The following is a 26588-nucleotide window of genomic DNA, read 5'->3' as shown; positions in this document are numbered from 1 at the left end:
GTCTAATAGTAAAAACAGAGTAAATTTATCTTAAATCCAAAAAATTTGTTAAAGAAGTAAATATATCCCCACAAAACACAAAATAAAATCATCAACCGATCAAGCACCAAAGGAGTGAAACCTTCTTATAGTGGACATTAATAAATTAATGAACAATGGCATATAACAAAACAGTTTGTCATGATTAAATGTTAGATATATTAAAAAAAATACAACAATAAGGAGAATCCAAGAGTCATTTGTAATTATCAGAAAATGCTATAATACCCTTAAAAATTACTAATAACTAATCAGAAATATATATCATTGAGATTGAGATATAATAACTAATCAAATCCATTCAAAACAAATTAATAAAGATTTTCAAGATCTGTTTATTTTTTAAGAAATAATAATTATTTTTTTATTCAATCATTATATTCTTTATTATTTGTATCTGAATAAGTATCTATTTTCTTATTCTATTAATAAGTAGTTTCATTGTTATGTACATTTATTCTATATAAACGTATCATTCTCCTGCCAAATCCAGTTTTAGCTTCCTTTGACTTGTCTCAACATTTGAAGACGCGTGAATAGATAACACTCCAATTTGATTGCCTTAGGTTTCAACTTCATTGTTAGGTATTTGCTCTCTTTGATCTGACATTATTTGAGCGTTTTCAGAGGTACTTGGATTGGGAGTTAATGACGGAAGTGTATTGGCCACTGTAGCAAATGGAGTAGCAGTAGAATTGGATGTTATTGGTTCTTCTAAACTTTCAGCAAGTTGTGGCAATTTCACCTTTTTTATTTTATTGTTGGATGTCATCTTTTATTTTCCTTTTCTTTTGTCAATGTCTGCATAATTTCAGATAAAATAAGTACCACCATGTATTATTAATTCAAATAAATGGTCTTTTCAGTAAAATAAGCAATTAACAATTTATTCACTTGGAAGTAGTAAAAGAATTGAGTGGGAATTTGTGGAGAGATTGGCATCTAATTACGTTAAAATAAGCAGTTAACAATTTATATTTTTCCACCGATTTGGGAACTCATTGATATTCCCTCATCTGTGATTTTTGCATTCTTCACCTATCTCTATCTGTTATTTCTCTACTGCCACTTCCTATACTATTTGCTCTCTTTCTGTTCTGTCTTCTTCTTATTCTCATACAACTACTAACACAGAATAAATAGAAATGAAGTTGAAAGACCAAATTAAAATTAAGTGCATAAGGTCTCAAGGGCATCAAAATACAATTCAATTCCTTCCCACAAAACAGAAGAGAAGAGTAAGTTAACCTGTGCTGAGAAGAAGAGAAGAAAGCATCGATTTTGGGGGTAGCAATAGACTAATAATCCTTACTATCACTATCACTATCAACATTATTTTGATTCTCATCATTGTTATCTTCTTCATTATCATCAAGCAATATATCCATCTGATCTTTACTGTCATATTCAGAATCATTGTCAAACTCAAACTCCCCATCATCTGTGTGAACTACATTTACTTCATTCACTTGAACTTCTTCGTATGCACCATCCTCGGCTCTTAAACTTCCAAATGGTTCATCATTTCCTACAAGTTCTTCAGGTGTTGTTTCATCTTGATATGCATGTTCTAGTGTATACCGATCATCAACTGTACGTCTTGATTTGGTTCTGATAACCCCCCACCAATTGGTCTTTTCTCTTATCTTTTCAGGATATGGGACATAATAAATTTGAATTGCATTTTGAGCAAATATGAAAGGATCGTATCTTAAATATTCTATTGTGTTACACACCTCCACAATGCCAAGTTGTTTATTAATCTTGACTCCACGGTTAAGAGTACAATCAAACCATTAATACTTAAACAACAATAATCTATTCAATTCACATCCAGAGTATTCAATCTCAATGATTTCTATAATTACTCCATTATAATAACTTTCCTCATTGCCGTCATCATCTCCATTAACACAAACTCCAGCATTGAAAGCTTTTTTTACCAACACTCCAATTTTCTGTATGAAACTTAAAATCATTTACTATATACCAAGAATAACTTTGCACTTTTTTACTAGGACCCCATGCCAAATGGTGTAGACTTTGATTCATTACTTAATTTCTGCTATCATGAATCTAGAAAAGATTCAAGGTGTTAATAACTAACTTACAAAAATGAAAATATTTAACAAGAAATGGTAGGAAACTTACATAATTCTCAAACCAAGTTGGAAATTCTAATGTTATTCTTCGGTTGGTTTCATCTTGGCTGATATTTGGATTTTTACCTCTCAAATCTTTCACAAAATATCTAAATTTCATATAAATATACATATATATATAAGTACCTCGTAAATAAGACTACTAAAATATAAAAATGGAGTATTTGGTGATCTTACTCAATGTATTGTTCAACTTCTTCACAATTTTGTAGAACATGTAAGTGTGCAGCAACCAACTCTTTATCCTCTAAGTATCGGCTCTTAATTATCCTAGATGCGCGTCCACGATGGTTGAATATTGATAAAGTTGGAAATTGAATATTGATGGCTCCACCGTCATCATTTCGGCCCAAATTAGTTCTCATTGATTGTACATGAGACTCAAAATAATAAGTGCAGAAATGAGAGGTTTCTTGACTCATGTACGCCTCACAAATAAAATCTTTCAACGCGTGATTTATTTTTAACCATTCGCTTTAATCTATTCAAGTACCTAAAGCAGTAACATGTAAGCATAGAGTGGCAGCCATAAGATTGAGATTAAATGACTAAGAGCATTGAATTAAAGTTATACCTCTCAAATGGGTACATCCATTGATATTGGACTGGACCTCCCACTCTTGCTTCATACGGAAGATACAAACAACAACAACAAATAACAACAACAACAGCAGCAAAGCTTTGTCCCACTAAGTGGGGTCGGCTACATGAATCAAACGACGCCATTGTGCTCTGTCATGTATCATGTCTACAGAGAGACCGTTTACATGTAGATCTCGTTTGACCACCTCATGGATGGTCTTCTTAGGTCTTTCTCTGCCTTTTGCCTTTTGTCCATCTTCCATCTCGTCCACCCTCCTGACTGGATGTTCTATCGGTCTTCTTCTCACATGTCCAAACCACCTGAGACGCGACTCAACCATCTTTTCCACAATGGGTGCCACTCCAACTCTCTCCCTTATATCTTCATTCCTTATTTTATCCAATCGCGTATGACCACTCATCCATCTCAACATCTTCATCTCTGCCACATTCAGCTTATGTTCGTGCTCCCCTTTAGCCACCCAACACTCCGTACCATACAGCATAGCCGGTCTTATAGCGATGCGATAGAATTTACCTTTAAGTTTTAAAGGCACTTTTTTGTCGCATATAAAACCAGATGCATTCCGCCATTTTGACCAACCTGCTTGGATCCTATGATTTACATCCTGTTCAATCTCTCCAATCTTCACCTCTATATTGGGGTTTTCTCTTCTCAGACTGAACTTACATTCCATATATTCCGTCTTGCTACGGCTTATGCGCAGACCATACACTTCTAAAGCTTCTCTCCATAACTCCAACTTCTTATTTAGATCTTCCCATGACTCTCCCATAAGGACGATATCATCGGCAAAAAACATGCACCATGGCACAGGCTCTTGGATGTGCTCTGTGAGTACTTCCAAGACTAATGTGAAAAGGTATGGACTTAAGGATGATCCCTAGTGTAATCCTATACCAATAGGGAATTCCTCCGTCACACCACCTTGAGTCTTCACACTAGTTGTGGCCCCATCATACATGTCTTTAACTGCCCGAATATATGCGATCCTTACTCTCCTCTTTTCTAAAACCTTCCATAAGACCTCCCTTGGTACCCTATCATACGCTTTTTCCAAATCAATAAACACCATATGTAAATTCCTTTTATTACTACGATACCTCTCCATCATTCTTCTTAATAGGTATATCGCTTCAGTGGTAGATCTTCCTGGCATAAATCCAAATTGGTTCTTTGTTACTTGTGTCTCTTTTCTCAATCTCCGTTCTATCACCCTTTCCCATAACTTCATAGTATGACTCATGAGCTTAATCCCTCTATAGTTTTCGCAACTTTGTATATCCCCTTATTCTTGTAGATAGGTACCAAGGTGCTCTTTCTCCACTCATCAGGAATCTTTTTTGACCTTAAAATCTCATTAAAAAGCTTGGTTAACTAGTTGATGCCTTTTTCTCCAAGACCCTTCCAAACCTCAATCGGGATATTATCAGGTCCTACTGCCCTGCCATTTTTCATCTGCTTTAGAGCCTCTTTTACCTCGAAGTCTCGAATCCTTCGATAGTAGTCAAAGTTTTTATCTTTTTCTCTTGTGCATAATCGACCAAGGCTCGGAAGAGTCTTCTGTCCCTCATTAAATAACTCGTAGAAGTAGCTCTTCTACTTTTCATTAATCTTCTCCTCTTGAGCCAACACCTCTCCATCCTTATCCTTTATGCACTTAATCTGATCCAAATCTCTCGTTCTTCTTTTCCGCCCCTTTGCGATTCTGTATATACCTTTTTCTCCTTCTTTCGTGTCCAAAGACTGGCAGAGACCCTCATATACTCTATCAAATGCTCCATTTAGTTAAAAAATCCTGGAGAAAAAATTTGCTCCAACTTACATGTGGTGGTGATAATATTTTGCTCCATCAACAATAAGTTATCGGCTACAAAATTGTGGAGCACAAATCCTTGAAAAATTTGCTTAATTCAGCTATAGGCTTCCAGATTTGGAGTTGAAGATTGGCAAAGGCAATTGATAACAAACGTTCCAGAAAGACATGACAGTCATGGCTTTTCATCCCAAACAGTTTCTCTTCTCGAATATTTATGCATCTACGCAAATTAGAAGCATATCCATCTGACATTTTAATCTCACTAACCTATTTATAAACTGCCCTTTTTTGTTCCATAGAGAGAGTGAATTTTGCTTTGGGTTTCATGTATTTGATTGCAACTCTAAATCCTTTCGTCGGTAGAGTTCCTTCAAATCCATTCTTGCCTTCACATTGTCTTTAGTCATGTCTTTAATATCCATTACCGTATTAAAGACATTATCAAAGACATTTTTCTCAATGTGCATCACATCAAGGTTATGTCTTAACAAATTGTCTTTCCAATACGGTAACTCCCAAAATATACTTCATTTTGTCCAATTATGAGAAATACCAAAACCAAGACATGAACAAGATTGACCTTCTGTACTTCTTCAAAGATTGCAAACACTTCGCCAAACCTCCTCGCCTAACAATCTAACCGGAGCTTGAGCTGTCACAATTCGATTTTTCAAAAATGAAACCTTATTTCTTCGATATGGATGATCCAAAGGCAAAAATTGACGATGGCTATCAAACCAAAAGCATTTACCACCATGTTTTAAAGTAAAAGTAATTGATTGATTCATACAACACGTACATGCCAATTTACCTGCAGTGCTCCAACCTGATAACATGCCATATGCAGAAAAATCGTTTATAGTCCACATGAGTGCAGCTTTCATAAAAAAAATTCTTCTTTTGGGATATGTCATGTAATGACACCTTCATTCCATAATAGCTTCAACTCATCTATCAACGGTTGCAAATAAACATCTATTTTTCCCTTGGGATTATAGGGTCAGGAATTATTAAGGTCAGGAACATAGATGGCATGGTCATGCATAGTTCTGGTGGAAGATTGTAGGGAGTCACAATCACAGGCCAACAACAGTAAGGGGTAGCTGATTGATTATAGGGGGAAAATCCATCAGCACATAAACCTAATCTCACATTCCTTGGTTCAGCTACAAAGTCCGAATGCTTGAGATCAAATTGCTTCCATGCTTCCCCGTCCGATGGGTGACATAGTACTCCTGGTTCTCTCTGTTGTGCACGGTGCCAACTCATATGTGGAGCAGAACTCAAAGAAGCATATAATCGTTTTAACCTAGGAATAAGAGGCAAGTAGTGTATCCTTTTCACAGGAATCTCCTTGTGCCTTCCATTCACTATTTTTGCATCATACCGTGGTGCACCACAAAACTTGCATTCCTTTAAATCTTTGCAATCTTTCGCATAGAACAACATGTAACCATTAACGCAACAATCAATCTTTACTGAAGTTAACCCAAGTTCTCCCGTCCTATTAGGGATCTCACATAAAGTTGGGTAATTTTCTTCATGACTTGTCCAAAGCCAATAATCAGGAACAAATCCTTTCCTATATAAATGGATTATTACATCTTCAGACTTCATATAAACCTTGTTTTTACACCTAGAACAAGGGCATCTAATTTGTCCACTTGACAAATCTGCTGATCTCTCAGTAAAGGAAATAAATTCTTCTACCCCTTTTGTAAATTCACTAGTTAAACCCTTTCGACCAAGTCTTAGTCTATTGTACATCCAATTGCGACTCTGACTCATATTCATAACCTGTCCCATTGTAATAGTGCATCTTAACTAAATGCATGAACAAATCACATTTTAACTACAATAAAACATTAATTGATAAACAATTAAGTAAATAAAAATAAAGTACCTTAACTCGTTGGACGCCCCTCACATAATTACAAAGCTTGAAAATAGAATGGAAGCTACGCAATCAATTTCAAACCTAAAGAAAAGGATAAAATAAAACCTGCTTAAATTTATTATAAATAAATAGATGCTGGAAAAGCTTTTTATTATAAATAAATACAGAAGCTTTTTATTATAAATAAATACTCCAATTGGATAGTCAAAAAATACAAAAGGTCCAACAATGAACCGGACTAATTTGATAACCTTTTTTCGATTAACCATGTCAAATTAATCTATTCGAAATTTCACATATGAAGAACAAAATTAGCTAAAAATAAGAAGGAAAAAAGAGAACAAAAATAAATGGGAAAGATGTGACATGTTGATATATATTAAGCTAAAATTACAATCTCAGTTAATTGAGCAAGCACACAATTCTTAACCTTCTGATAAACTGCTATCATGTATGAATCAAAGGAGACAGCAAAGGACTTGCCAAAAGAGACAGAAAGTGCAGAAGGTGTATATTCCAGTTAATATTAGAGAAAAAGGAGTTTCAAGGGAGAAAAGACAAAGGACTCATTGGCAGAAAAATCAGAAATAAACGGAAGTACCTGAAAACCAGTTATTCCTCTGCAAAGAAGTTTCTTTTTACCAAGCAAGCATAACTGGGAATCTAACTGTAAGTGATTCTCTGGTAAAAAAAATAAATAAAAATAAGAGAAAAATAAGAACAAGAACCCAGCCCTTAAAATTGGCCAAATCCTTGAAGCGTATTTAGTACTACACTAGTATTTTAAGGCACAAAAAATAACATTATATCCTCTTCTCATAAGCCTCACATCCTGTCAATTAAAAAATATATAGACCATAAAATATATAGAAAATTCATGAAATAAAATGACTGCGAGAGTTTATCCATACATACAAAATAGGTAGCTAATTAACTACAGATGACCTGATCTATTTCAATTCAAAGCATGTGATGAAAAAAAAAAAAAGAAACACCACACACGTCAATTATATATTCTCTTCCCTTCTCATGAAGCAATTTACTGAATAATTTAGTTTGAAAACTACTATTTGAAAAAAAGAAAAAGAGCTATTAAATTTTCTTAAGGGAAAAATCCTAATTTAGAGTCAATAATGAATTTATATTAGAAAGGCACATCTATATATTTTGAAATAATCTAGAAGATAAAGGACCTAATAATGATAATGAGCTAGGCCCGTAAAAGAAATGAAGCAAGCAAGGCTAGTGGAATATATATAATGAAGGCACTAATTGAAATAATAGTCAAACCATGCATTCAACGAGAGCAAAGTCCTGCTGATATATTAAAATAAGAAGAGGCCTCTTATTGCTTCAATTAGTTCTAAAAAATATATAATAGCGGAGAGAGGAACAACCTGGCAAAATCCAGAGACTCCAGCAATGGACAGCAAGCTAAATGCCCTTGCTCGAAAAACTTCTAATTCAGATGGATCTGTTTGTAGCTTTGGTGGAGACCCTGGTACTGTTGGGATCATGAGAACACCAAAATCCTGAAAGTTTCAAACACATAAGAGAAATTCTTAGATAAGCAAGGTTCACCAATGAATCTTTTGGGCAACTAAGTTAAACTTTGGTATTATAATCACTTGGTCATGAAGGAAAACCAAAACAAACTATAATAGATGAAGAGTTAAGATAAAGTGTTTACGTTAACTACAGGAGTGGAATACTAAAACCACTTCTTTTAGACCGATACTTAATTAACGGAGTTCCACCTATCCCAAGAGTTAGGAGTGCAACATGAATAATAGAGAACTTCAATAAACACTAAATGGGAGTTTAGAATGAATATTGAATATATAAATAGCTAGGCTAACCTGTAATAACTCAAACTACACAGCAATGATAGCAATTAAATAGCATTGGAACAACGGTTCTTTTTGCTTCTTTGTTGTACCTTTTTTCCCCCCTAATATGCACTGAAATATACAATATTGAAATCCAATCCAAACTCAGAAATAGCGTAGGCAACAGTTAATAGACATTACATATAATCTTTCTTTCAAGAAAAAAAAAATGAGGTTGATTCTAATGCACAGACAATATATAATGTGATATCTAATGCACAGACAATGTAAAAGGTTCATGCAATCAAAATGATTCACTCACAAAGATGAGCATTCATGTAGTGGGTATGAAAAATAATACTGATGTAACAATATATAATGTGATATCTATATACAAGTTTTAACACTTTACAGAAAATTAAATCCTATTAGTAAACCGATAATCAATCACAACAAATGGAAATTAAAAGATAATACTACTTTTCATTTCGTTAATGCAATTCTTCCCTATTTCATTTCTTTGCCGGAGAAGTATATTAAGAAATTGCCATCCATTCAAACTCATCGGCACATGGAAATGAATTCAATTCATATGTGAGCCTTTTTCCTTGATTTGCAAAAACTCATCGGCACCAATCTAAGTTAAGCTTTCATTTACAAAGTCCAAACTGAGCAACATGAAATTCACCTAACATCATTCTGATAAAGTGATAACAAAATTTGAGCAGCAAACTCAGTAAAAATAACACTTAAGCAGCAGCAACACATTTGACATCAATAAAGACTAAAAAGTTATAATAGAATTAAATAATAAAATTTACCAGGAAGTAAGAGTACTAGACGCATAAGTTAGAAAGCAAACTATCAAATTTTAAAATAATAAAAATAAAAAGAAACAATAAAAGAAGAATTGCAGCGGAGAATAGAAAAAGCATTGCACCTGGCAGCGAAGAACACCAGAGCGGTGGCAAGAGAATAGGGGTCGCAAAACGGGTCGAGCCCGCCGGGCCGATCCGCTAAACCCGCTAAAAAAAGCGGGCCGGACTAGGATTTGGAGCCCGCCAAATTAAAAAAACCCGCCAAATCCACACCGCCAAATTGGCGGGTTTTGGCGGGGCGGGGCGGACCGGTCCGCCGGACCGAAACTTTTTATTTTTCTTTTTTTTATTAAATAAAATAGTGATTACTATTATAAAATTAATAATTATAGAATTTTTAAACATTTTTTTTCATTTTTTGTTTTTATTCTTCTTTTAGTTATTAACTTTATTTATTTTATTTTACAATTTCGTATATATGCTCAAATTATGTGACTTATCTTTTAAAATAAAGATGATTTTATTGACAAATATTATTTTGAACAATTTTATTGAAGTTAAAAATTAAAAAAATAATAAAAAAATTATATTATAATTTGACTATTTTTTATTTGTATTTTATTTTTTAATTATTATTTTTTTGTTAATTTTAATGAATTTTATTTTCAAAAAAAAAAAAGAGTCAAGCGGGCTAGCCCGCCAACCCGTCAATCCGCCATAAAGTGGGGCGGACTAGCATTTTGAACCCATTTTAGTTGGCGGGGCGGGCCGGTCTGCCCGTTTATGAGGTGGGCCTGGGCGGGGCGGGTTGGCCCGCTTTGCCACCCCTACTGATTACAACTTAAGATAATATCACTAAAATAATTCATAAGAGACTTCTTGTTTGGAGACAACCACCGAAAAAGGTGTAGCTAACACAGAAAACATCACTGCTAGTGTCAATCTGCGCATAAAAATCAACTGGAGGAGAACCCAATTGCACTCCTGAATAGTACAACCTGAAATCAAAGAATTTAAACTAATTATTGATTGTAAAATAAATAAAAAAAGAAAAGTTGAAACTTACCAAGTTTGAAGGCATATTTCTAGATCTGAATTCTTCTATCACACGTTGTCGTAACAATCAAAGATTAAAGAGTGTGTGACTCACTGAAGAGCAAAACTCAAACCCAACTTCAAATGCAAGGTTCTATAAAAAAAGAAATAAAATTACTGGAAAATAGGTTCCCAATAAGGAGTTGATTGATCAAGAGGCAAAATCCAAGCAAACATTACCTAACTTTAGTATTTAGAGCTTGATAATACGCATAAAGACTGGAATGAGAATGTAGTATTCTTGTTTTCATCGGAGAAGATCAATAGAAGAAACTGGCATGAGAAAGGAAAGCAAGTTAAAAGAGATAATCAACTGAGATTAGAAAAACCTGCAGAGACAGAGAGTTAGAGCAAACCGGGAGAGAGGAGGATGCAGTGGAGGAAGGCTGGAGGAGAAGCAGAGAGACGAAGATGAGGTAGCAGCAAAAGAAGAAGAGAAGAAGCATAAAGAAAGGCTGTGGCAGTGCAGAGGGAGATGATGTTAACGAGGAGCAGCAAGTAGGGGTGGCAAACGGGCCTTAATCCGCCGGGCCGGCCCGCGTAACCCGCCAAAAAAGGCGGGCTGGGCTGGAAATTTGGGACCGCCGTAAGACAAAAGCCCGCCTAACCCAAACCGCTTAAACCGTGGGCTTTGGCGGGGCAGGGCGGGCTGAAGGTTTTTTTTTTGGCTGAACCCATTACCGATGAACCCAGACCCAGAACCCATGAACCCACCCCAACCGACCCGACCCGACCCAATCCCCATTCCCCACCCACCTAAACGGCTGAAAGCCTGAAACCCTAAATTGAATCCCCATTCGGCCATTCCCCAATCCCTAATCCCCATTGCAGCTGCCTCACTCTCACTCCTCGGTCCTCTCCTCTCAGTTCCTCGGCAGACGGCAGCACCCAGACACTCAGTCGTCTCGTCTCCACTCTCCAGTCTCCTCGACGGATCTCAGCCTCTCACTCGGTTCCTCAGTCTCAGTTCCTCAGTTCCTCACCGCCACTCTCAGTCTCTCACTCGGTCATCCTAAGCTCCTCACCGTCACTCTCAGTCTCTCAATTCCATCGTCCAGTGACCTCAGCTCGAACTTCAGAGTTACGTCCTCACCTCTGTCTGGCCGTCGTCGCTGCTGCCTGCTGGTCTCGGTCCTGGGCTCCTGGGTCTTGTGAGTCGTGGCTTGTCCTCTGAATCTGCTGCTCCTCGCTCTCGGTCACGGGTCACGGCTGCTCCTTGCTCTTGGTCACGGCTACTCCACGCTCTCGGTCACGGCTGCTGCTTGCTTGTCTCCTTGATCCTTCAAGGTCTGCACAACTCTAACCTTTGCTAATGCTATTACCTGAAGTCCTGAACACATATTTGTAACTAATTCTTTGTTTTCAAATTATTAACAGTTTAACACAAGTTGATATATGATATACTTGATGATTGTAATTTATAGTGTGTATTGCTAAGTGAAGGTGCATGGTGTTGTTATTTATTATGTACAGAAAAAGGGTGGAGTTATCTTAAGAGAATTGAACAATTTTATTGATGAGAAGAAATATCTGAGTTATTGAGCTCACTGTCATTATAAAAAAAACAGAAGACATATTCTTTGAATTTGTCATTCTGGTGGTTAACTCATACCTATTGTACATATTCTTTCAATTCATATGCAACTAATCCTTTTTTTTGTTCTGTTGTTACATCAAATGCAGCTGTCTATACAGTTGTTAGTGCAGTTTTTAGCACCCAAGTGGTGAATTTGATAATGGATTAATTGCTCAATTTTTATGGATCCATCATGTATTCAATTTTTAAATATACTTGATAATGGTTGATTGTTGGTTAAATACTTGAATGTGATAATGGTTGAGTTTTGAATATACTTCATAATGGTTGAGTTTTGATTATGAGTGTCAGGTCAAGTAGTAAATTTTTTAAACTTCCAACTTTTCTTTAATCACAAGTATTCATGATCTGCCATACTCTCATTATAGACAGCTTAATCTTGTTATATAAGAAACTTCAGCTTCAAGAATGTTAAATATGTTGTTCCATTATTCATCTATATCATTATTTTGCATCTAAATCTTTCTCCTAGGCCATTTGATTAGACATTCATTCATCCTATTCTCAATTATTAAACTAAAGCTTGTTTATCAATCATATTCTTGTTGAATATGTCACTTCTCTGGGTTCAACACTTGCTATTAAGCTATTGAGTAACACAAGAATTGAGGATTCAAGGTTTGGTGTGTATAGCCATCGCCTCGATGATAAATGGCTTATTGGCGGTGCTTCAAACACTGGTGGGGCTGTTCTTAGACAGCTTTTCACTGATGATCAATTAGAGGAATTGAGTGAACATATTGATCCCTCAAAAACCTCTCTTCTAGACTACTATCCCCTCCCAAAAACTGGTGAAAGATTTCCTGTGGCAGATCCAAACTTGGCTCCAAGGTACTTAATCCTTTATGATTGTTGTTAGAATACAGAGTCTTTGAAATTTAGTTCCCAATAAATTTAGCTTTGATTGGATGTTGTTTTCATATAATTCAGTTCTAAATTTGTTAGAATCTCACAGTTGGAGATTATTTTTCTTTTAATATTTTTCCTCCTATTCTGTTTCAGTAAGCATTATAAATTAAAATTTTTCCCTTGCCAAGGTTTAAAATTGAATAATATTAGATGTAATAAGTGTGTAATTATAAATGTTATATGTATGAAATTATAAACATTAAGTTAAATAAGATAACTTTGAGTTATGGTTTATAAATTAAAATTTTGCCCTGGCAAAGGGTCAACTGGTTGTAATTGAGATTTGAGGGTGGTACCAGTTCTTAAGAAAAATAACAGTATTTGACTATACATTGATTGCGGGACAACAATTTATTTCGTTGTTAAAATATGCATTTAAGTTAATGTGCTAAATTGTTCTAACTAGATGAGTATTCAATTTTTAAATATACTTGATAATGGTTGATTGTTGGTTAAATGCTTGAATTTGATAATGGTTGAGTTTTGAATATACTTCATAATGGTTGAGTTTTGATTATGACTGAATACTTACTGTTTTTTGTATGATTTGCTAATGGTTGAAAAACCTAGTTCATATAAACAATTTACATTTTACTTTTATTTCAGGAAATATGAATTCTGAAACTGTGAGTAACCTTGTTACCACTGGAGTTGGTTCTGAGGCTGCTCCGGTCGAGGTTGATGAACCTAGTTCGAAAAGGCTGAGACCAGCAACCTCTGATGTTTGGAATTTTTTCAAAAAGCTCGGTCCAGATAAGGATGGAGTAGAACGTGCTGAGTGTAAAGGATGCAAGAAAGTGTTTAAAGCTGGAGGTAAGCGATATGGCACTTCTACTATAAAACGGAATCTTGATAGTTGTACTCAAATTAAGCATGAAGATATTGGTCAGACTATAGCAGAATTGCAACTTAAAATGGGTTCACTTAAGATTGATTCAGGAGTGGCTAGAGATATGTTTGCTGGGTATGTAGTTGCTGGGGATAAGCCTTTTAATATGGTTGATGATAGGAGATTTAGAAATTGGGTGAAATATATTAGTCCAACTTTGAAACTTCCTTCTAGGAATACGGTTAAAGCTGACATAGTGAAAGTTTACAAGAGAGAAGCTGCGAAACTTAAAAAAATTTTAGTTTCCATTCCAAATAGAATTTGCTTAACATCTGATCTTTGGACTTCCAGTACCAATGAGGGGTTTATATGTTTGACTGCACATTTTGTTGATGAGAACTGGAAATTACAGAGTAAAATTATCAATTTTTGTCATATGCCTCCTCCTCACACAGGATTTGAATTGTCTTCTAAAATCTTTACGCTTTTGACTGAGTGGAAAGTTGATAAAAAGATTTTTTCCATTACTTTGGATAATGCTTCTTCTAATGATACTTGTGTTGAACACTTGAAAAGTACTTTGGATGTGCATGGTTCATTGTTGTGTGGTGGTGAATTCTTTCATGTTCGTTGCTCTGCTCATATTTTAAATCTTATTATCCAAGATGGAATGAAAATATGTGGTGATGCAGTGTCTAAGATTAGAGAGGGTATTAAGTTTCTGAGAAAATCTGAAAGTCGAATGGTTAAGTTTAAAGAATGTTTTGAAGATATTGAGGGACTTGAGTATACGACTGCATTATGTTTAGATGTTCCAACTAGGTGGAATTCACTTTATGCAATGCTTGCAAGTGCTATTCCTTATAAGAAAGCTTTTGAAATGTATAAAGTAAAAGAAGCTGGGTTTAGGGAGTTTTGTCCTTCATCAGATGAGTGGAGAAGAACTGAAAAGATATGTGATTTCTTGTTACCATTTTACGAAACTACCAAGTTGATGTCTGGAACTTCTTACCCAACATCCAACTTGTATTTTTTACAAGTTTGGCAAATCCAGCTGATTTTAATGAATAGTTTAAAGAATGATGAAGTGCTTATAAGGAACATGGGAGAAAAAATGATGATTAAGTTCAATAAATATTGGGAAAAATACAGTGTTGTTCTTACATTTGGGGCAGTTCTTGATCCTAGATTTAAACTCAACACTTTGGTTCATTGCTATAATGAGATTGATCCTATTAGTGCTAAAGACAAAGTGGAGCTTGTGAAGAGTAAGTTATACAAGCTGTTTGAGGTTTATGATCAAAATTCCTCTACAACTGTAGAGAGTTCTTCCCAACTTTCAAGTAATTTTTCTCAAGCAACATCTTCTGCAATTGGAACTCAGCTTATTAAAATTGTTGGCGTAAGTATTTTTATCTACTTGATTATATGTGTTTTTTATTTTTCATGCTTTTTGATTCATATATTGTTTGTAATGCAAAGAATTTGATGTCCCGTAATCAAGAAGCTGAAGTGAAAAGTGGAAAGAACCAACTGGATATTTATTTGAGTGAGGCAACATTATTTTGCAATGATGCAATCATTGATGTTTTGCAATGGTGGAAAGACCACCATCATCGTTTTCCAACACTATCACTAATGGCACGAGATTTGTTGAGCATTCCTATTACTACCGTGGCTTCAGAATCTGCATTTAGCATGGGTTCTCATGTTTTGAATAAGTATAGAAGTCGTTTGTTGTCAGATAATGTTGAAGCGGTGATTTGCACCAGAAATTGGATACGTGGATATGATGATTTTGGTATATTATATTTATGACATACATACTTGAGTGATTTTGAACATTATTATGTACTATTTTGCTAATATATTTATTTACTTTTTTCTAGAGGAAGATAAAGATCAGGAAGATATTGCAAAAGGAGAAGGTTATTCTTCAGGAGTTGGTTCCAATGATGTTATTGACTTATATGAAGATGAAGATGAAAATTAAGTGTATTGAATTAAGTTTAATTTGCTTTGAAAACTATTTATAATTATGTTTTTGGACTTTGGATTATATATTTATTTTGTCTATGGGACTATTTATAACTATGACTTGAGTATTTTGGATAATTGGATTATGTTTATTTACTTTGAAGACTATTTATATCCTTTGAAGACTATTTATATTTAATATTTGTATTTATATTGATTTAAATAGAAGATATTAGATATGTTCTTCTAAAAAAAATAATTAATTAGGCGGGCTTAGCCCGATTTATATTGATTTAAATAGAAGATATTTTTTCTTATTTAAAAAAAAACTAATTAGGCGGGCTTAGCCCGCCAGCCCGCCATTAGGTGGGGCGGGCTAGGATTTTGGGACCGCCTGAATAGGCGGGGCGGGGCGGGCCAGCCCGCCAGAGAGCGGGTTTCCGGCGGGGCGGGGCGGGGCGGGTTTTCCCGCCTGACACCCCTAGCAGCAAGCCTTTCTCAAAATTGGGAGTGATGGTGTCAAATGAATGGTGTGGGTTGGTAAGAATTAAATCAACTTATTACTTAATAGCACAACTTTTGCAGTAGATTAATTCAACTTATTACTTAATAGCACAAATTTTCTCTTGTTAACTTCTATAGATACTGAGATTAAATTAAACAAGAGACCAAAAAAATATACATTAATAATTGTTTGAAGGAACAAATTTTAGCATTGTCCGAAAAACTATAATCAGAGCTTACAAGGACAAAAAAAATCCCGAAGCATGTAGAAGCAAAAAATAGTACCACGAAGGGGAGGGTCGGAGAAGAGGACGGCAAAACAACAGAACTCAGAAAAGAGGATGGCGGGTCGGCGACGACACTGGCCAGATGAAGATGGCAATCCTCAGAGAGACTCGATGGTGGAGACTGCTGCGATAGATCTCTCGCCGCCTGGTTCCTCGCCTGGATCTGAGTTTCTTGCATCTCTCCCAAGAATAGAGTTTAGTGGTTGGTGTGGGAGAGTAATGGAGATCTGAGTGTTTGGTGAGAGTTTTTTTTTCTTTTTGTTAGGTTTGGTGAGAGTTAAGATGTAGATTTTTAAATAAAAAAGTTATTATATAATTAATATTTACTGTAGTTAATTTACTCATGTAAATTTTAGTATTCATCAATTGAGACATATGATAAATTTTATTTTTAAGTGAATTCTTTTTCTTAAGCTCCATATTGTCACGGCGTTGGACACACTCCAACGCTACCGTGCTGGCACTCGAACTTACTCAACCTCTTAAGCTAAGACCAAATCAGCCTAACCCTCAATACTTAGCAAGAAAGCTAAGAATACAAGAGAACAAAAGAGAAAGGAAGTTTTGGTATAAGAACACTTTATTGCTCAAGTGTTTGTTACAAATGATTCACACATAACTCACACTAACTTTCACCTCCTGCCATCCACCTCCTTAATAGATGGTTAGGATTAAATCTAATCAATGGTCCAGATTAATCATCTAGAACCTTCATAAAAAAATTTTATCCTACCACAATTTTCTAAATACTTCTAGATTATTCCATACTACTATTCATAGTTCTATATATATCCACACTCTTCTAGAATACTCTATGATCTTCTAGAGTCTTCTAGAATCTTCTAGGATGTTCTGGAACCTTCTAGGACATTCTAGAACGTTCTGGAGCCATCTAGAGCATTCTCAAATACTTTGGAAAATTCTACAAACACTGTTAAATTTAACCTTCTAAAATTTACCGTGACATTCTTCCCCACCTAATGCGCAGACGTCCTCGTCGCGTTCTGTTCATGATAGCGCTCTAGGTGTTCTTGAAATTGCCATAGATCTTCTCAAGCTTCTTAGCTAGCTTCGGTTATCGGGAGTCCTTTCCACTTGATCAAGTATTGGATATTTGGTGGTACTCATTTTCGTCGCACGATGCGATTAGCTAAGATCTCTTTGATTTCTTTATCAAAGGATCTAATCACCACAGGTGGAGCACGACTTGAGTCACCTCTACTCAGTTCATCTTGGTATTTACGATATAGTTTAATCATACTCACATGGAAGACCGGGTGGATCTTCATAGAGGGAGGAAGTTGTACTTTGTAAGCAACCTCCTCAACACGTCCAATGATCTCAAATGACCCTTTGTATTTGCGGATTAAACCCTTATGAACCTTGCGAAAGGCTTTGAATTGTTGTGGAAGAAGTTTGATCATTACCTTGTCTCTCACTTCATAGCTTGCATGCCTCCTCTTCTTATTTGCCCATTTCTTCATCCTCTTTGCAGCTTTGTCGACGTAAGAACGAGTGGCATCTGCTTATTCTTCTCATGACTTAATCATATGATAAGCTCCAAGGCTCTTCCCAGAGTAAGGAAAAGAAAGAGAGTGAGGTGTAAGTGGCTATTGTCTAGTCACAATCTCAAACGGACTATTCCCTATGGATTTGCTCCTTTGCAAATTGTATGAGAACTGAGCAATGTCGGGAAGTTTTATCTAGTTCTTCTGATTAGCGCTTACAAAATGTCTCAAGTAACACTCGAGTAAGGCATTCACTCTCTCAGTCTGTCCATAGTCTTCCTGTGAAGCGTATATCTCGATCACTAATGATGCTCTTAGGCAATCCCTAGTACTTCACCACATTCTTGAAGAATAGTCGTGCTGCTTCTTCTGCAGTGCAATCAGTAGGGACAGGTATAAAAGTAGCGTACTTCGAAAATTGATTCACTACCACGAGAATAGATCCAAACTCCTCGGACTTTGGTAAGACAGAGATGAAATATAGAGAGACACTTTCCCACGATCGCTCTGATGGAGGCAGAGGTTCCAACAAACCACTTGGTGTCTTATTTTCAATCTTATCTTGTTGGCACACAAGACAAGTCTTCACATAGCTCTCCACTTCATCTCTCATTTGAGGCCAATAATAAGAAGATTCAATGAGTTCCAAGGTCCTTCGCTGACCTTGGTGACCAGCCCACTTGGTGTCATGGCATTGTCTCCCTAATTTTTCTCTTAAATTTTTTCATTTAGGGACGTATAGTCTTCTCCCTTTAGTGTAGAGAAGGTCATTTTCTAGCCAAAATCTTTTGGTTTTACCTTCTCTGGCTAACTCTACCAACTTCTTGGCTAATGGATCGTGGTGCAACCCTTCCTTGATGGTATGCACAATATCTCCTTCAACCATAAAAATGGCCGCCAACTCAACCTTGCGACTCAGCGCATCTGCTACCACATTAGTCTTGCCTGACTTGTATTCAAGTTTGAAATCAAACTCAGCTAAGAAATCTTGCCACCTAGCTTGTTTGAGGCTTAACTTCTTCTAAGTTTGGAAGTAGCTTGTAGCCACATTGTCTGTCTTGATGATGAAGTGTGAACCAAGCAAGTAGTGACGCCAAGTTCTCAGACAATGCACCACCGTGGTCATCTCCTTCTCTTGGACAATGTATCGCCTCTCTGTATCATTTAACTTGCGACTCTCAAAGGCAATAGGATGCCCTTCTTGTATCAGAACCCCTCCAATAGCGTAGTCAGAAGTATCAGTGTGGACTTCAAACACCTTTGAGTAGTCCGGTAGTGCTAGTACTGGTCCTTCTGTGATAGCAGCCTTCAACTCATCAAAAGCCTTTTGACATTCCTTTGACCATTCCCAAGAGTGATTTTACTTGAGAAGATCAGTTAATGGTGCAGCCTTAGTGGAGTATCCCTTGATAAACCTCCGATAGTAATTATCCAACCCAAGGAATGACCTCAATTCAGATACCTTATTTGGTGGCTCCTATTCTGTGATAGTCTTCACATTTCCTTGATCCATGCAGAGAGTTCCATCTTTAATGATGTGTCCCAAGAAGTGGACTTCGTTCCTTGCAAAGGAACACTTTTCCTTCTTCACATATAAGTTATTTTCTTGCAAGATCTTAAACACGGTTCGTAAGTGTTCTACATGTTCCTCCAAGGTATTGCTATAGACAACAATGTCATCCAAGTTGACCACTACAAACCGATCAAGGTAAGATCGAAAGATCTCGTTCATCAAGGTACAGAAGGTCGCAGGAGCATTGGTCAAGCCAAAAGGCATCACCAACCACACATACAATCCATACCTCATGACACACATGGTCTTATGCTCACTTTATTTCAGAATTGGACCTTTAAAATTGTGGATCCAATACTTTTTTTCCACTTTATTTTTTTTACAGCCCTATGACTATGTTGGAGAGGCTGACTCATCCCCAGTACCCAGCCCCACCCTCATCACTACCACACCACCGCCACGCCCACCATCACCGCCGATAACACTGCAGCCGCCGATGCCAACCCCGACACCGCCACCGCCACCAGCACTGCCGCCGCCGCCATTGCCGCCGGCCCCTCCGTCGTCATTTTTGTTGCTGCCATCATTTTCGCCGCCAAAGTTGTCACCTCCGTCGTCTTCACTGCCATTGCCGCCGACGCCATCACCACCACCGAAGCCACATCCACCCCATCACCGCCACCCCCACCGCCCCTGCCACCCCACCCCCTCCATTCTACCACCACCATCGCTAGACACCGCCAACCCCAGCACCCTCAACCCCCTCGTCGTCACCAGTCAGTCCAGCTCCCTCACCCCCCTCGTCGCCTGCAGTCAATCCTTACCAGCGGTATCCGACACCGCCAACCCCAGCACCTTCACCCCCTCGTCGCCACCAATCCCTTCGTCGCCACCAGTCAGTCCAGCACGCTCACCCCCCTCGTCGCCCACAGTCGATCCTTACCAGTGATATCTGACACCGCCAACCCCAGCACACTCACCCTTCGTCGTCCGCAGTCGATCCTTACCAGCGGGATCCGACATCGCCAACCCCAGCGTCCTCACCCCCCTCGTCGCCCCCAGTTGATCCTTACTAGCGGGATCCAACACCGCCAACCCTAGCACCCTCGTTGCCACCAGTCAGTCCAGCACCCTCACCCCACTCGTCGCCCGCAGTCAATCCTTACCAGTGGTATCCGACACCGCCAACCCCAACATTCTCACCCCCTCATCACCCGCAGTCGATCCTTACCAGCGGGATCCGACACCGCCAACCCCAGAACCCTCCCCCCTCGTCGCCCCCGGTCCTTACCAGTGGTATCCGACACTGCCAACCCCAACAATCTCAACCCCCTCATCACCACCGGTCATTCCTTAACGGCCAGTGATAGAGATCCTGAAACTGCTGCAGAGACGGAAGCTAATGGTGGAAATCCACCATCATGGTGGCAAAATCTTATGTCGGTTGTCCTACCTTTTCTACAGGTGTGTGTTAATTTTCTGTTATTATACATTGAACTTGGGCTATAATTTTAATTTTTTTTACCTTTAAATACTTTTTTTTATTTGGTATTATTGCTATTTTATATTTTAAATTAATTAGTTTGGTCATGTATTGTTTAAAAATCTTAAAAATAAGAATCCAAAAATATTTATTGAGTATGAATCATTATATTAAATTTTTTTATATTAAAAAGAAAGACGTTTCTAATTGTATTTCTTTATTCAAAATTAAAAAAATATTAAAAAAATATTTAGAATAATTAAAGAAATCAATTCTAATTTTGTAATTATTTTATTAAAAAAATTATTTGAAATAAAAAATTAATAAATATATAATTAAAATATAATTTTAGATATAACTCTTTAACATGTTATTGTTTACATATTTTTAATTTGTTTATTATAAAAAGTTTATGATTTAATTTCAGGGACATGCTTTTATTTTATTTTTTATATTAACTTTAGTGTGTCTTTTTTTTTGTTGGAATTATAATTTACTTGAAGGGCAAATTTAAGGTTAAGTCTATAAAAAAATTTGTAGATATTCTTTATTTTACTTCAGTTACATTAAGTACAGATAGGATATAGGGATGTTACTCCTCGTTCTACATGAAGTAAAATAGGAACTATTTTTGTATCTCTTTGTTGCTCTTTTACATCTAATATTCTTCAAAACTTCATACAATACCTTCTTAAAAAGTTATAACCATGCATCATTACAACACTTGCAGCATGCATACCAAATGGGTGGATAATTGAGAATAAGTTAGTCCAAAAAGTAAAAGTTTTTTCAGCCGTTATTATTATCTTCTTAGTCATTGGTAGTGGAACAATTATGGCCTATTTTTTAGAGGATATAAGTATTTTTGATAGTTTTTATTTGGCTGTATTGACAATCGTAGGTTACGGTGATTACTCATTTAGTACGGTGTATTTCAGCAATTTGGATTGCATTTAGTGTTGTTACATATAGTTATGTAGCTTATATGTAACTAGTCTTATCCTTCCTCTTTGAATTGTATTTTGTAAATTTCTACAATGATATTGTACAATGATAATGAATGAAAGTGTTGTGAAATAAAAGATATATAAAATAAAGATGTATTAATATAAGACTCTAGCATTAAAATAATTAACTCAATAATGATTTGTATATATATATATATAATAATATTATATGTTGTAATGTGTATATATATATATATATATATATATATATATATATATATATATATATATATATATATATATAAAGATAGAAAAGAGTATAAAAAGTAAAAAGAGAGATAATTGCATAAATATATATATAAAGATAGAAAGAAGTATTAAAAGTAAAAAGAGAGAGAATTGCATTTGTTTATAGTAAGAGAAAGAAAGAGAACATTTTTATATTGCTTTGTAGTGTAAGAAAGAAAAGAGAGAGTATTTGTTTATTATTGTTGTATGTAAAAAAGTCTTGTACCATACCCCTATTTATACATGCATGGGGTCTTTATTTTCAACATGCATTTAATATTCATTCTCTCTTTGAAAATGTGAGTTTTACATGGGAATGGGCATCCACGTTGCTTGTTCTTATCACAACACTCCCCCTTGGATGCCCATTTAGGATTATTGCTTCATTAAAACCTTACTAAAGGAAAATCCTGTGGGAAAAATCTTAGTGAAGGAAAAAGAGTACAATATCCTTTGTGATGGAGACTGCCTCATTAAAAATCTTGTCAAGAAAAACCCAATGGGAAAAAAACCTGACCAAGGAAAAAAGAGTACAGTCTCCCCCTCTTGCTGACATCATTTAATGTCTCGAAATCGGCGTATCCCAATCTCATGTACCAATCTTTCAAAGGAGGATTTTGGGAGTGACTTTGTAAATAAATCTGCCAGATTGTCACTTGAGCGGATCTGTTGGACATCAATTGTCCCTTGATTTTGAAGATCATGAGTGAAGAAGAATTTGGGAGAAATATGCTTTGTTCTATCACCTTTGATGTATCCACCCTTAAGTTGAGCAATGCATGCTGTATTATCTTCAAACAGGACAGTTGGAGCTATCATATGATCAATCAGTCCACATGATGATAGAATATATTGGATCAAACTCCTGAGCCAAAAACACTCGCGACTAGCTTCATGTATCACAAGTATTTCAGCATGATTAGAGGAGGTTGCAGCAATCGTCTATTTCGTGGACCTCCATGATATAGCTGTTCCATCATATGTAAACAGATATCCTGTTTGAGATCTCCCTTTATGTGGATCAGACAAGTATCCGGCATCTGCATAGCCAACTAGTTGTGACTTGGATCCATAGGGATAAAACAATCCCATATCAACCGTCCCATGAAGATATCAAAAGATTTGTTTGATTCCACTCCAATGTCTTCTGGTTGGAGAGGAACTATATCTTGCTAGTAAATTCACAGTAAATGATATGTCAGGTCGCGTATTATTAGCAAGATACATTAGCGCTCCAATGGCACTAAGTATGGTACTTCAGGACCAAGGATATCTTCATTCTCTTCTTTAGGACGGAATTGATCTTTTTCCACATCCAAAGATCTTACGATCATTGGGGTACTTAATGGATGTGACTTATCCATATAAAATCTTTTCAAGATCTTTTCTGTGTATGTTGTTTGATAAATAAAGATCCCACTTTTTATATGCTCGATCTGCAGGCCGAGACAAAACTTAGTCTTTCTAAGATCTTTCATCTCAAACTCTTCTTTTAGAGTTTTTATAATTGTTGGAATCTCTTCAGGTGTCCCAATGATATTTAAATCATCAATGTACACAACAATTATAATAAATCCAGAAGCAGTTTTCTTTATGAAAACACACTGGCATATATCATCATTCTTGAATCCGTTTTTTGGCCAGATACTCAGTAGGACGATTATACCACATTCGTTCAGATTGCTTTGGGCCATATAAAGATCTTTGCAATTTGACTGAGTATAACCCTTGCGAATATTCATTGGATGGTTTAGATATCTTTAGTCCTTCAGGAACTTTCATATATATATATATATATATATATATATATATATATATATCCCGATCTAATGAGCCGTATAAATAGGCTGTTACCACATCCATTAAATGCATATGCAGTTTATGATATGCAGATAAACTGACCAAATAACGCAATGTTATCGCATCCACTACAGGGGAATACGTTTCTTCATAATCTATACCGGGCCTTTGTGAAAAACCTTGTTCCACAAGTTGGGCTTTGTAGCGCACAACTTCATTTTTCTCATTTCGTTTTCTCACAAATACCCACTTATATCCAACAGGTTTTACATCTTCAGGTGTACGGACTACAGGTACAAAGACTTCACGTTTTGCAAGTGAGTCTAATTCAACCTTCATGGCTTCTTTCTATTTTGGCCAATCATTCCTTTGTCGACATTCTTCGACTGATCTTGGCTCAAGATCCTTACTTTCATGCATGATATTTAATGCCACATTATATGCAAATATTTTATTGACAATTGTCTTATTTCGGTCCCATTTTTCTCCTGTAAAGACATAATTTATCGAGATCTCGTCATTTTCACTATTTTCAGGTACTTGAACGTCTTCTGGCGTTATATCATGATTTTGGACAACTGCAGGTGTCTCTACTATGTCTTTTTCAACAGGAATATTATTTACCTCTTTTCTCTTTCGAGGATTTTTGTCTTTGGAACCGACAGGCCTGCTACGCTTCTGGCGTGAATTTGCTTCAGTGGCTACTTGTCCTACTGGGACATTAATTCAAATTGGAGCATTTTCTGCTGGTATATAAGATTTGGTTATCCTCTTTGTATCGGAAAATGCATCAGGCAATTTATTTGCTATTCTTTGCAAATGTATAATCTTTTGAACTTCTAGTTCACATTGCCCTGATCGAGGATCTAAATACATCAACGATGACGCATTCCAATTAAGTTCCTTTTTAGGAATCTTTTTCTCTCCCCCTAATGTTGGAAATCTTGATTCATCAAAATGACAATCCGCAAACCGGGCTTTAAATACATCTCCAGTTTGTATCTCAAGATACCTCACTATAGAAGAAGAATAATATCCAACATATATTCCCAATTTTCTTTGGGGTCCCATTTTGGTGCGATTAGGTGGTGCAATGGGAACATATATCGCACACCCAAATATTCTTAAATGGGAAACATTTGGCTGCTGGCCAAAAGCTAATTGCATATGAGAGAACTGATGGTAACTCGTTGGCCTCAAACGAATAAGTGCTGCGGCATGTAAAATAGCATGCCCCAAACCGAAGTTGGGAGATTTGTTCTCATAAGTAAGGGTCTAACAATTAATTGGAGGCGTTTAATAAGTGATTCTGCTAACCCATTTTGTGTGTGAACATGAGCTACTGGATGTTCAACACTTATACCATTAGCCATACAATAAGTATCAAAAGCTTAGGAAGTAAATTCACCAGCATTATCAAGATGAATTGCTTTGATTGGATTTTCTGAAAATTGTGCTTTTAATCGAATAATTTGAGCCAATAATCTCGCAAACGCCAGGTTGCGAGAAGATAATAAGCACACATGTGACCATCTCGAAGATGCGTCTATTAAGACCATAAAATATCTAAAAGATTCACATGGTGGATGAATAGGTCCACATATATCACCTTGAATCTTTTCTAGAAATCAGGGGACTCAAATCCAATCTTTACTAGTAATGGCCTTAAAATTAACTTTCCTTGAGAACATGCAGCACAACAAAATTCACTAGTTTTAAGAATCTTCTGGTTCTTTAGTGAATGTCCATGAGAGTTTTCAATAATTTTTCTCATCATGGTTGTTCCCGGATGACCCAATCGGCCGTGCCAAGTTATGAACTCATTTGACCTAGTAAACTTCTGGTTTACAATGGCATGTGATTCAATTGCACTAATCTTGGTATAATATAACCCAGATGAAAGTGAGGGTAATTTTTCTAATATAACTTTCTTATTTGAATCATGAGTTGTGATACATAAATACTCATGATTTTCCTCATTCATCGTCTCAACATGATATCCATTTCGGTGAATATCTTTGAAACTCAACAAGTTCCTCAGAGACTTGGTAGATAATAGTGCATTATTTATTATAAATTTTTTTCCTCCAGAAAATAAAATTATAGCTCTTCCGAAGCCTTCTATCACATTGCCTGAGCCAATAATAGTATTAACATATTCCTCTTTTGGCACAAGATGGGTAAAATATATATCACTTTTGAGAATAGTGTGCGAACTTGCACTATCCGCAAGGCATACATCTTCATTACATATCCTTGTCATTCTCTTCAAAAACAAATAATAATAAAATGAGTAGTATGCACAGTTAAATTGAATACTTGATCAGAATTATTTTTCTAAGAAACACTGTACATAAAATAATGTCATATACTAAAATTTTATTTTAAAATTTGACACATTTAATAATTTTAAAATTCATAAACATTAATATTTCATTATTTATGTACATCACATTTGAAACTTAAATACATAGAAAATAAAACTTAACAATAAGTTCTTTACATAGATGCTTCACAATCCCACATATTAAACTATTCCATCATTGATCAAATGACCAATATTTCCTTCAGGATCCTCAAAGAAATCAGATACATCATAATGAGTGGTGGAGTTCTCAGCATCATTTGAAACAAAATTTGTTTCCTTTCCTTTGTCGTCCTTTTTCAAAGATGCCTGGTAAAT

At 36.1% G+C, this 26588-nt stretch overlaps 1 long non-coding RNA gene across 3 annotated transcripts; it reads right to left on the bottom strand.

Annotated features, from left to right (window-relative positions):
- Positions 1-522: 522 nt before the first annotated feature.
- On the bottom strand, positions 523-9313 carry LOC112695839 (uncharacterized). Of its 3 annotated transcripts, XR_011862857.1 has the most exons (6): positions 8381-9313; positions 8212-8278; positions 7919-8053; positions 7123-7202; positions 6528-6602; positions 523-840 (listed from the first exon to the last, which is right to left on the bottom strand). It is a non-coding gene; the product is annotated as an uncharacterized lncRNA (long non-coding RNA). The 3 variants fall into 3 exon arrangements; XR_003150532.3 differs by lacking the exon at positions 523-840 and having other exon boundaries at positions 6247-6602; XR_003150531.3 differs by lacking the exons at positions 523-840; positions 8212-8278 and having other exon boundaries at positions 6248-6602.
- Between the last annotated feature and the right edge of the window lie 17275 nt (positions 9314-26588).

The sequence above is a fragment of the Arachis hypogaea genome, chromosome 6 (assembly GCF_003086295.3).
Source record: "Arachis hypogaea cultivar Tifrunner chromosome 6, arahy.Tifrunner.gnm2.J5K5, whole genome shotgun sequence".
NCBI classification, from domain to species: Eukaryota; Viridiplantae; Streptophyta; class Magnoliopsida; order Fabales; family Fabaceae; genus Arachis; species Arachis hypogaea.
The sequence above is the reverse complement of the archived record's forward strand: the minus strand, read 5'-3'. Positions and strand labels throughout refer to the sequence as shown.